Source organism: Alligator mississippiensis, chromosome 11, assembly GCF_030867095.1.
Source record: "Alligator mississippiensis isolate rAllMis1 chromosome 11, rAllMis1, whole genome shotgun sequence".
NCBI lineage: Eukaryota > Metazoa > Chordata > Crocodylia > Alligatoridae > Alligator > Alligator mississippiensis.
In genome coordinates, this window is record NC_081834.1 from 1,493,897 (window position 1) to 1,503,059 (window position 9,163).

General features: G+C 49.8%; 1 long non-coding RNA gene across 1 annotated transcript; it reads right to left on the minus strand.

Moving 5' to 3' along the window:
• Nucleotides 1-4,674: 4,674 nt before the first annotated feature.
• On the minus strand, nucleotides 4,675-8,498 carry LOC109285555 (uncharacterized). The gene is made up of 2 exons (XR_002093334.2): nucleotides 8,277-8,498; nucleotides 4,675-8,164 (listed from the first exon to the last, which is right to left on the minus strand). It is a non-coding gene; the product is annotated as an uncharacterized LOC109285555 (long non-coding RNA).
• Between the last annotated feature and the right edge of the window lie 665 nt (nucleotides 8,499-9,163).

The window sequence follows — 9,163 nt, forward strand, 5'->3', positions numbered from 1 at the left end:
AGCCGGGCGGGGCGGAGCGCAGCCGGAGCCGCAGCCGCAGCCCGAGCCGGAGCCGGAGCCGGAGCGAGCGATGCCCGCCGAGGCCAATCGCGGAGCGGGGGCTCTGACGGGCTCCGCGCCGAGCCAATGCGCCGGGCTCCAGCCCTCCGTGGGCGGCCCCGGGGAGGCGCGCCGCGCCCGGATCGGGGCCGCTGCACGGCGTCGGGGCGGCCGCGGCACGGCGCGGGCTCGGGGGGCTCGCGTCGGACGTGGGCTGCAGCAGCAGCAGCAGCAGCAGCAGCAGCAGCAGCAGAGGGGGACGTGCACGAGCAAGGCGGGGCGTGGGGGTGTTTGCTACTAGCCCGGAGACACGGCTGGGGAAATGCAGAGGCAAGACGAGGGGCTGGGGTATCTTATCCGACCAGGGGAATAGTTGGAAAATTAAGAGAGAAAGCGAAGGTTACCTGTTATCAGACCAGAGAAATAGTTGGGGACATGCGAAAACAAGGCAAGGGTTTGGGGTATCTTATCAGACATGGGGAATAGTTGGGGACATGCAAAGAGAAGACGGGGGTTTGGGGTATCTGTTATTAGCCCAGAGCAATAGTTGGGAAATGCAGGGACAAGATGAGGGTTTGGGGTATCTGTTATTAGCCCAGGGCAATAGTTGGGGACATGCAAAGACAACGCAGGGGTTTGGGGTATCTTATCCGACATGGGGAATAGTTGGGGACATGCAAAGAGAAGACAAGGGGTTGAGGTATTTGTTATTAGCCCACAGAAATAGTTGGGGAAATGCAGAGACAAGATGAGGGTTTGGAGTATCTTATCAGACTAGAGAGGCAGTTGGGGACATGCAAAGACAACGCAGGGGTTTGGGGTAGCTTATCAGACATGAGGAATAGTTGGGGACATGCAGAGAGAAGACAGGGGGTTGGGGTATTTGTCACTAGCCCAGACAAATAGTTGGGAAATGCAGAGACAACGCAGGGGTTTGGGGTATCTTATCAGACCTGGGGAATAGTTGGGGACATGCAGAGACAAGACAGGGGTCTTGGTGTCTCTGTTATTAGCCCAGAGAAATAGTGGGGGAAAGGGTGCTTTGCCGGCTTTTGGGCACAACCACCCTTCTTTAGGCACAGGTAGAAGTGAGGTGGGTGAGGTGAGGTGCTCTCCGATAGGCAAAATGCAGGGCCGTGGGCAACGAGGGGGCATATCCGGAGGAGCCGAGTGGTTGGGGGCGCCTGTTGCACTGGGCGGCAGTGTCCCGCTCCTTGGGGTAAAGGACTTTGTGCCCCCATCCTCTGCCCCTGCCCCATCTCCCCACGCCCATGAGCAGCCACACAGCTGGGGAGCAACGTGTGCATGGGCCCAATGCCCAAAGGTCGTTGATCCTGCAAAGGATGTGGGGCAGCCTCAGGTGTACGTGAGCATCTCTAGAGTACAGGAGGGCAGAGGGGATGCATTTTCTTTCCCCTCCCATGGGGAATCGGGAGCACCCACACAACGCAGCTCCCCACAGTGAGGCCTGCATTGCAGCCAGAAGAGGCAGTTGCCCCGTCTCCCCCTCTCGACACAACTGAGTTCATAGGTTGAGCTTCCACGTGAGGGGGCAGATAGCCTTGACCTCCAAACCCGCATAGTCCTTAAATCCAAATGCTGAAGTAATCCCAGCGGCATCTGTCTCTGGCAGCAGCGCTTTACTAGGGCAGCAGCAGGTTTTAAAATAACTCATAAAATTACCCAGAACGTGGTCGTTTCAGCATGCATTCAGATGTGGCCGTCATCTGTACAGCAGGCGCTGTCATCACGCGCGCTGTCCGAGACGTACGGACACGACACCGGGCATTATAATGGTTTTGTTACACCTGTCGCAGGGGTGGGGGTAGTTTTCACTGCCGATCTAACCAGCCCCCTGGTCACTCCTCCAGGCACTTCTCACTCCCCCGACCCCTGCCCACCTCGGAGAGAGAGGCTCCTACCCAGGGACTTCATTGCAACGTTACCAGGTTTCTGCCCCAAACTCCGTGGAGTATCTGCCATCTCCCGATCCTCTTCTTCCCTGTGGAGACCCATCGCCTACTTCTTGCTCGGGTCTGCTGGTGCGGGGGGCTGTTGTGGGAAGGTCTGTTGTTCACCCCCCGCCTCGCTCACCGGTCCCTGGGTTGTGCCTTGAGCTCCCTACTGCCCTCTGAACTTCACGTCGCAGAATTTGCCTGCTCCGAAGCGGGTGCGGAGCTGTCCTGCCTCACGTTGCTCCTCATGAGAGGATCACCTGCTAGCAGTTATCCAACGGGCCCTGCATCCCCCTCCTCAGCAGTCTTTGCCTCCGCTCAGGCCTCCTGCCCCTCCTCAAGTCCTCCTTCCCTTCACACCGCGCCAGTCCTCCTCCCTGACGCGTCACCTCGGCTCTTTCTTCTCCGTGTCCACATCAGTCACGCTCTCAGCGGCTTCGGGAGAGGGTGCACAAAGGACTCGGATCCAACTGCTGGCATTGCCGACTTTGGGCGCGAGCGTTTAATGATCCCTGCGCTCGTCACAGCCCTTGACGTTTTTCTCTGGGGTTGTAAAATTTAGGCCAGTGAGTACATTAAAAATCTTCAGAAGACCGTCACTATAACCTGCCTTTTGTAGGCCCTGCGTAGCGGGGGATCTGCTCTACTGACTACATTTTCACAAAATTGTAAGATGAAAACAAGATGAGGAAATGCTACCACCACTGAAACGCACAGCGTTTGGAGAAGTTTGCCTACAAAACAGAGAGTTGTAGGATTTTGTCCTTGGAGAAGAGGCTGGAGCTGTGTGTGCTGCTGGAAACAGCGGCCCCTCCATGCACCCTGTGTGCTCATAGGGGCCAGAACGGAAAACACAAATGCTAATTGGAAAAAATAATATCCGAGAAACAGCCTCTGCATCTACCTGGTGTCTGCTGGGACAGTGTGAATCTCTTGACACCTTAGAAGAGATATTGCAATGATGTGTGGGTGCATATACACATGCGTTATTTTAATGTGCATTAGCCAATTTTAATGTGCATTAAATTGTCACGTAAAAACCCTGAGCATTTTTACACATGCAAGTGCCGCCATGCTGAGAAAATGGCGACGGCACACTTTTGAACTAAAACACATTGAAGGTGATTTAGTTCAAAAGCGCACTGCTGACATTTTCTGCACGCTGACATGCATTTTGCCGCTTTTACAACTGCACGCAGCGCAGCACAGTTCACCTCGGTCCGCATCCAGAGCAGACTTAATCTGCTCTCAAACGGCGGATCTCCAGCACCTCGTGGGACAGAAAAGTGTGTGTATAAATGCCCCATGCTTTTTACTTAATATGCATTAAAATAGGCTAATGCACATTAAGCATCGCTTAAAATCATGCGCTTTGGTTAATGTGCATTAAGCCAGGCCAAGGCGCATTTTCCTAGTGCCTCACAATGGAGGTATTAGATTGAATGCGCATTAACTAAAGTGTGTTAATTCATGTGTAGCTGCACCCACTATGATGCTAATGGATTAAGAGCATTGACAACACAGCGGCTCCTTTCACAAAGGATGAGAACCACTTCTGGGTTATCTGGGCACTTCCACAAAGATCCCAGTATTCATCCAAGAAGCCTTTTCTTTGTTCCCTAGCTCTGCCCTGCACAAGCGGTTCACCTGGCTCATAGCTTCTGAACTGAACTGTTAATGAGGAACAGGGCTTCAGCCTGAGTACTTGCTGCTTTCAAAAGATCAGGAGTTCTTGGGGCAGGCGAATAGTTTAATAAAGAGCAAAAGTCGTAAGTCAGCAGCCACTGCTTTGTCAAAGGTCCTGTTCTTGTCGCTGTGCAGTCACTGATTAGCTCTCTCCTAACCGGTTTTGCTGAGATCCTGGCCTTTGAGTAGCTATTATTTTTTTTGAAGCAACACAGAAGCCCCTTGACTCTCCAGATCATTCCCCAGTTTTGGGGAATCTGGGAAACCTTGTAAATTGGGAATCCACATATATAACTCAGATCATTCCCCAGTTTTGGGAGTGGGAAACTTTACTAGGGGCCTGTGTCTATAGGGAGGTTTATAGGTCTCTCCCAAACTACTTAGAAAGGTTTGCATGTAGGAGAGCAGGTGTTAGCAATGTAGGAAGCATTCTCCCTGACACAACTAGGTAGGGTATGTAAGAATTTCGTTTGGATGAATAAAGTCTTTTTTTTACCTTTCTAGTGATATTCACAGTAATTCCATGACCGTGGAGAGCCTTGCAAATTCTTCCAGTACACACGTTTTGACTCTTTATGCTTTGAAAAATGATAGCAGAACTCCCCCTTGGAGGCAAAAAGAGAACCTAACTTTAACTCTGGCATGGAAATGCCCATCTTCCCATTGGAAAATATCAGGAAATTATTTAGCCAAGCTGTACCCAAGCAAAAAATTGTTGAAGAATAATCAGAAATGTTTGTGTGTATCCATATCTACTTCACACAAGCTGACCTAACCCGTTTTCACATCATGCACTTAGGCAGGAAAAGCTCCATATCTGTTCATACCACCGGCGGGCTGACCATCATCATCCCGATCGCTAGCTTTATCAACAGAATGCCTCACAGTCTACATTAAACCAGCTTTTCCATCCATCCATCCATCCATCCATCCATCCATCCATCCCATTCATTTTTGATACACTTTATAACATAAAGAGCATAGCAGCCAAGTATTAACAGTTTTGTATTTATTCGGTAACAGTAATATGCACGGGATGTCAGTGAAAACAGCAGCGTGATCCAGTTTGGTGGGCTTTGCTGGTGCTCAGACAGTACTCCAGCTGTTTCTCCAGCTGTCTTGTATGTCAACATTAACCAAACCAGCGATTCAACCGCTACCCGAGCTTCAGAGTGGGATGTTTCTGATCTTTATTTATTAAGGATTTATCACCCGAAAATATGCTACACAATATTTTTATCAATATCATGAACATCTAACCTGACAAGGAAAATGTATCTGATTGCAAACAAAGCTCGGAGAACAGAAGCCTCCCTGTTCCTGAAGAAGAATCTGGCACCGAGGAGAGCTTTCTGCTCGTCAGTCTGCACATTTCCACTCGGGGGGTGGGATTCATCTGTTCAGAAAGGGCTCTGTGTTTACTCACTCACAGCTCTCCTGAAGGGTTGGTCTGGCATAATTTTAAAAGCTTGCTGCTAACTTAAAAGTCATGTTTTTAAACATCCTAACATTCGTCAGAGGCAAAAACATTTTTGCATGTGATAGATTTTATTGGACCAACTGTGTGCTTGGGATAGAATTAGGTGAGATTTTGAGCATCGCAGTGCCCTTCTTTGGGTAATACCATCCTATTTTAGTAAAGCTGAACATATGGATGACTTGGTTTCCAGCCTTTTTTTTTTTTAAATGTGAACGTTTCTGTTTGCTAGCGCTCTCTATTTCGCCCCTTCCAGGCAAGGAGGCTATGTTGGTCACCTTCAGTTTAGCTCCCGGCAGAAGTCGAGCACCCACGGTACAAGAGCAGCCATACGTCCTTCCAGTGCCCGAGCGCAGCCCAGCAGCTGCCCAGCTCTCATGCCCGAGGAAGGAGCCACGCACAAATTTTGTGCTGCTTCGTACTTTTGCTCCTCACTTAAGTAGCTAGCAACACTGACGTTTCTATTGTTATCTAATAATAGGGGAATACACCGTCCTGAATGCACGTCTGACACGGACCATGGCATCGGAGAGTCTAGTCGTCAGTGCTGGTGTCCATCAGTGTTTCTTTCTGAAGGACTCAAGGTCTTACATTGATCCAATTCCTCCTTGTTCCTGTTGTTCTACTTCTGAGTTAACATGCCATTGGGATGAATGAGAATATTTCATGTCCCCCTGAGCTATTCTTCCAGAGCGCCTTCAGAAAATGTTTCACTGGTTTTCTTCTGCCTTATGTCCCAAAGGGGTTATTTTTTGCAATGCGAAGGGCTCAGAACTTGAGCTGAAATTGTCTGCAGGCTCCTAAATATACCTGTCTTTAATAAACGATGCTGAAGGACAACACTTGCGGCCTACAGGAAGAAGTTGTGTAGCAGAAAGCCCCTTTTCCTCTTGCCTGCAGTTGCTCTCCTCTCTTTGGATATGTTTCTCTTTTTCTACCTTTTCTTCCTTCCTCTCTCTTTCACTTTAAGATAAGGAATTGTGTTTTAAAATTTGTATGCGTGCATTTTGTATCTCCCCTTGTATTTTGGTATTTTTATCTATTTGTGTACCATGGCATTTGTAGCTTATATTTTTTACTCCTCACCTTTCAACTTTCAACTAAATGTGTTTTAGTAAGTTATACATTGTAACAATGTTAACAAGGGCAGGAATCAAACTGCCAGTTCCCTGTATCAGGCTGGCCCCTGAAAGAGCGAGTGAATCAGTGATCGAATGTGTAACGTGATTGAATGTGTAACATGGAAGCAGGCAGCAATTAACACCTGGAAGCTGCAGATCAGCCAACGGAAGAACTCAATAGAAGACAACGTAACAACCAGGAAATCTCTAAACGTCACTGATCAAGGGCTAGAAGCCCTGGCCTGAGTTAATCAACGCAGGGGACCAACTTTTGGGCTGAATATCTCCAGATCAACCGCTCCCAGAGCCCTATTCAAAATTCATCAATGGACTCCCAAACCTGCACGTACATGCGGACGACCCCTGGGGCTGACAGATGCCGTCCAGTAGCCACTGGGGGGGGGAAGTCCCACGAGGGTCAATGACCCCTGGATTGGGCAAACCTGAAAACTGGGGAGTCACCAAAGTCTGCCAGGGACAGATAAAAGGCAGTGAAAAGTGACCCTCAGGGGCGCCCTCTTGATCTCCAACTTGACCAGACCTGTCCAGCCAGAAGGACCAGCCAGCGACCCCCTTCTGGAAGATAACACCACGCTGAAAGAAGCCTTGACGGCAGACTCCAGCGCTTGTAGGATAGGTATACCTGACTCTGTAGCCTGCTACTGTGTGTGTGTATGTGTGTGCATGTGTGTGTGTGTGGGGACCAGCCCCAAGGTTTATGATTACAGTGTTTCAATCCACCTAATAAACCAGAATTTTAAGGATCCCGAGTTGGACATTTGTAGCCAACAATTGCAGCTCACCAAGGGGCTAGAAACCAGCCGGGTCCGACCCCTGCTTTCCACTCGTTTCCACTTGTAATAGGTCTAGAACAAGTATTTTTCTCCTTCATAATGTTTCTACTGGGTTTTTTGACAGTAATGAATAATTATAAATATTATGATACTCAACAAAGGACCTAGCCTTACCTTGATCCCAATTTTAAAATTGTATCTGAGCTGCAGAGGGGATTTTTTTATTTTGGCGGATATAGAGGAGAGAGCATTCTGGTATCCCATCTGTAGTCTTTGTAGTGTGTAGAAACCCTTCAGCTAGTGTTTGCTCATCTGTCATCCTCAGATGAACATGAATGGCCTAGTGGCATATTTGCTCCAGCAACTGCATTACTACTTGCAGCAAAATTACAATGGGTCAGAAAATCCCACTCCCTTAGGGTCAGATTTGCCTTTGCGTTGCAGCCCTGAGCACCAGGTGGGCGCTGGCAGATTACACGAGGAAGCATTCGCCTCCAAGAAACCCCTCTGAGATACCAGCTTGTCCTCCCAAAGGAATGATTTCCCACCTCTGTCCGGCTGTAACATCCTTTCACCAGGCAGCCGGTCAGCTGGGTGGGCAATGCCCCCTACTCTCCTCCCTCCTTGAACAGCTCTTCCCAGTCCAGCAACTGGCTGTGCACCCCTGCAGAGGTCCTGCAGGCTGTCCTAAATGTGGCAAGGCTGCGAGCATCCTTATTTCCCCACTTCCCTGCACAGCCCTGTCATGGCTTGATGCTGTCTAGCCCGTCCCACTGCCGTCCTGCAGCTTCCAAGAGGTCTCAGGCTTAGGTGCCCAAAGCTGCAGGGAAAGGTCGACATCGTCATTGCACAGGAAGGCAGGCAAACTTTGTCCTCTCCTTCTCAGTTCACTAAACACAGGGACGCACACGCAAGCACGCACACACACACACTGAGTAAATATATGTCCTCACCTGACCTGAGAAAATCCCTTCCCTGCAGAGTCCTTGATGTAGTCAAGCAAAAGTCATCTTTGGCAGCCATCGGTCTCAGGAGATCATGGAGACTGCGCCTTTGGTGGGTGGCCGGGTACCACCACAGCTCCTGGAGTAACTACAAGCAAAAGTAAAGTTTGGGCAAATAACATTTCACAAGCAGGTCTGCTGGCAAGAGGTCTGCACCTCGGCCTGAGTTTTCGAAGGCCCATCCTCATCCCCTGCTTTACCAGCACGAAACACAATCCACAACAAAGGAGGCAGCAGCGAGAGGCTGGCTGTGCATTGCTGAGCGTCGGCCAGGGAAACAACGGTCCCCATTGAGCTGCAGGGTTATGTCAGGCCTGCTCTTCTTGTGTGTCACCGCACGTCAGAGCGGCACTTCTCTTTCCTTCATGGCTGGTTGAGTAACCTGTGAAACCGGGATCGTGAGAAATCAAATTGCTGGCCCTACTAGCGAGGGTTAGACACTGATGTGCCAAGGTGCCGGCCACCTCTATCCCACATTGTACACGGAGGTGACTAAGAAAAGCAAACCTTTTCCATGCAAGAAGATCTGTCGGGTCTGGCTAGGATCTGATGTGGACAAGGCGGTGGCTCAGACGTGGGGGTGGGAGTTGTATTCATCTCTCTCACCACCGTCAGAGGAAGAAGCAGGGGCTGCTCTGTTGTGCAGTGGCTTGACTTGTCACTAGGGAAGGTCGTTTCGTGAGATTTTCCTTGATATGAAGGTTGTTCTTCATGATTTTCCTTGATGTCTTGAACTAAACGAAAAGCTGAAGAGGGAGAGAGAAGGAAGAAAGCCAGTGAGGGCAAAGAAAAGGGAGGAAAAGCTGGAGACTCAAAGAGACGGAGGGAAAATGGGGGGGAAGTGGAAGGGATGGGGAGCCTGAAGAAAACTGGAGGGCGTGAAAAAGCAAGAAAGCAGGGGCAGAAAACCTACCCAAACCCTGTGCTACCTGCCTGCCAGGCTTTCACCTTGCAGAAGTCACCAGAGCGCAGGATTTTACCTTTAGGAGCATGCAGGATGCTGCAGACTAACTACGGTTTAGGGTGAAGTTACACACCACACTTGCACCACACCAAGGGCACCTCAAACACAAGCATTTAGCTCATT